The sequence below is a fragment of the Convolutriloba macropyga genome, chromosome 6, assembly GCF_964194025.1.
Source record: "Convolutriloba macropyga chromosome 6, txConMacr16.3, whole genome shotgun sequence".
NCBI classification, from domain to species: domain Eukaryota; kingdom Metazoa; phylum Xenacoelomorpha; order Acoela; family Convolutidae; genus Convolutriloba; species Convolutriloba macropyga.
Window position 1 is genome coordinate 926,901 of NC_134473.1, and position 3,738 is coordinate 930,638.

A 3,738-nucleotide genomic window follows, 5' to 3' on the forward strand; every position below is an offset into this window, starting at 1 on the left:
TTTGCAAACAGAGGAAATCAATCTCGCCATGAGCATCGCTACCATCCCGACGAAGTATGTTTACCAGTCTTTACCTGTTGTATTTGTACATTCACTTGTAGAAAACTTTCTGAACTGGAACAACACATGAGGACTTGTCATCAAAAATTTACAAATTGTTGTCGGTCCTGCTATATGGGCTTTAACGACACCAGATTATTTGCTCAGCATATGAGTTCTTTGCATTCTTTACCTGTCTTTGGCGATCAATTCCAACCAACTCAAGCGCCGGCCGAAACTGCCTTTAATGGTACCCTTCAGAGCTACCATCTGCCGCCATCACCAACCCAAGCCAACACAGACCATGCTCAGTTCATGCTCCAGCATAAACCACAAATCGATTCGCTTATAGAACAAAAACTCTCACAAGGATCACAAAAAGTTCAATTTAGTGCTCATCTTCAACTCCGAAAGCCGAGTCAAAACGAAGATCAGGAAGATGAGCTTATTGAAATTTATGCAAATTCGCTCATGACAACGGTGTATAGTCAGGGACTTAGCAGTGAGACCTTCTGGACTATGGTCGAGAAGATGATGATAGTGCTTACGACATTTGCGTCTAATGGTAGTGGTTGGGTGCTTGAGAAAGTTATCAAAATAATTGTGAACTTTGCCCGTTACCGACCTATAACTGGCTCGTCTTACATTGCGTTACCATCAAAGTTACAAAATTGCCGCGGTTTACTTAATATTCGTAACAATGAGGACGCAAATTGCTTCCTTTACTGCTATATTGCTGCATATCATATGCACAACAATATTAGCTTAGATCGACCAGGAAGGAACTACAACACAGACAAAACTTCACCCGAAACGTACAAGCAAGCCAACCTTCATCAACCAACTGGACACTTCGATATGCCCAGGGGGCTAGAAGACATCAATCAGTTCGAAAATCTAAATGAAGTTCGAATCAACGTTTTTGGTTATGATGGTAGAGACTTATTTGCACTCAGAGTGTCAAAGTTTGTCTCAAACTTCACAATGGATCTTTTGCTTTTATACGAAGCAGACTGTTACCATTATGTGTTGATTACCAACTTGGTTAAGGTAGTCTGTCAACTCCGAAATACCAAATTTCGCTTTGCGTTTCATATTTGCCGGAATTGTTTCTGGTTGTGTGAAGAAGGCCTTGCAAAGCTTACCGCACATATGGAAACCTGCTGTGAAAATGCGCCGGCTGTTGTTCGATTACCAGCTCCGGGAAAAAATTTATATAAATTCAAAAACTTGGCCGCTACCTGGTTTGTTCCATTAGTCATTTACTTTGACTTCGAATCCTTCTTGTATCCAGTAGCAGGATGCACGCCCCACGGGAACAACTCATACACCAGAGTTATTGAAAAACACGAGCCCTGTGGGTTTTCACTTGCGGTAATTGATCACTACTCATTAAAACCCATCTTCTTCCACGTGGACAGCTCTGAAGATTGCATTACTAAATTTGTAAACATGTTACACACACTAGCCAAGGATATATACAAGCGCAAACGAGCTTTTCCTTTCTTCAGAGGTGACCGTAGCCAGTATCCGAAAAGTGCAGCTAGCGAATGTTGGATATGTAACGAAGCCTTTGACGATAATGATGAACAATCATCAATTGATCTGGATCACTGCCACTACAGCGGACAATTTCTTGGCTGGGCTCATGAAAAATGCAATCGAGCACGAAGGAACGTCAACTTTACCCCTGTGGTGGGTCATAATATACAAAATTATGACCTTCATCACATTTGTTTAGCCCTCCAATCTTGTGAGCCAACGACCACTGTAAGTGTAATTCCATCTACTGATGAAAAATACATTTCCATGAATTTTGGAGTACTCGTGGAGACCATAACCCTAGATGATGGAAAAGTGATCAAAAAGTATGAAAATCTGAGGTTCATTGATTCATTCAAAATGATGAATTCGTCTCTCGAAAAGTGGGTTGACATTTTACCAAGAGATCGTTTTGGAATACTTGCTTCTGTCTTTCCTAACCTATCCTCAACAGAATTGAAGCTCCTGCAGCAAAAAGGATATTACCCCTATTCATATGTTAGCGGTCGAGAAAAGTTCAGTGAAAAATCCTTACCGCCTCTTAATGAATGGCGTAACACTTTAGAAGGAAACGCAGTAACAATAACTCAAGAAAACTTGAACCACGCCAAGACCATGTGGAACACTCTGAAATGCCAAACTCTACAAGACTACCACGATGCATACCTGAAAACCGATTGCGCTCTTCTCGCATGCGTTTGTGAAATCCACAGAGAGCTCAGTTTCTCCACCTACAAACTCGATTGCATGCACTTTTACACACTGCCAAATATGGCTAAGGAAGCATCCTTGAGAATATGCAAGGCGGAGGTCGAATTGCTTACAGAACGCGAGCACCTCGATATGATAGAAGGAGCAGTACGTGGGGGAGTATGTTCAGTCTACGAGATGAGAAAGTTTACAGCAAATAATAAATATTTACCAGATTACGACTCTTCACAACCCTCGACATCTGGCTTCTGCGTGGACGCCAATAACCTATACGGTGGCGTCATGCAAAATGAAAAACTCCCTCAGTCAGATTTTACGCTTAACTCTGATATTACACTGGCTGAGATACTAAACTGTCCTGATGATAACCCTGTCGGTTACTTCGTGGAAGTCGACTTGCATTATCCAGCAAGTCTACACGATTACCATCAGGACTTCCCCCTCGCACCATCGAAAAATATTGTTGAGGATGACTGGCTCAGTGACTACCAAGTGAATTTGCGAGAGAGTCATAACTTACCCCCCTCAAAAGTTCCAAAACTGTTGCAGACTTTCTTCGACAAAGACCATTATGTGCTGCATTACAAGCTGTTGAAACTGTATGTTAACTTGGGATTAGTCGTGAGGAAAATGCATCGTGTGCTACAGTTTACTCAAAACAATTGTTTAACACCCTATATAACCCTGAACAGTGAGAAGAGACAAGCGGCTTCGAATAAATTTGAGGAGAGTTTCTATAAACTAATGAACAACGCCGTTTATGGGAAAAACTGAGAATCGAAACGTCGACGGATGAAAATCGAGCTTACGAGAGACGCAAGACGAACCCTAACCATAGTAAGCAAGTTTGAGTTTGAAAAATTCAAAGTGTTTGGCGAGAACATGGCAGCTCTCTCCTCCCGCCCAAGAAAGATCTATTGGGATACACCAACTACAGTAGGGGCCACAATACTTGATCTAGCGAAATACTACATGTATCAGTTTCACTATGGAACAATGCGATCTTCATTTGACTGTCGATTACTTTATAGTGATACTGATAGCTTGCTATACCGGATCAATTGTGAAGATCTCTACCGTGAACTGAAGGAGAGCAATTTTCTTGATCAATTCGACTTCTCAAATTACCCAGAAGATCACGAACTCTACAGCGAAGAAAATAAGCGCGTCGTCTTAAAATTCAAAGACGAATTTGCTGGGGATTATATAAAAGAGTTTATATGCCTGAAGCCAAAGCTGTACAGCATTACTTCCACTAGTGAGTATTTTACGTTTAATGATTCAAGAAAAAACTAACAAAGTACCAACTAACCTTGTATGATTGTCATAATTTGACTGCTTTTTTCTGTTCATAGGTAACCGAAAAATGTCCGCCAAAGGAATAACAAGAGCAGCCCAAAATTTGCTTCGACATGCAGACTACAATAATACACTTGTGACTGGTAG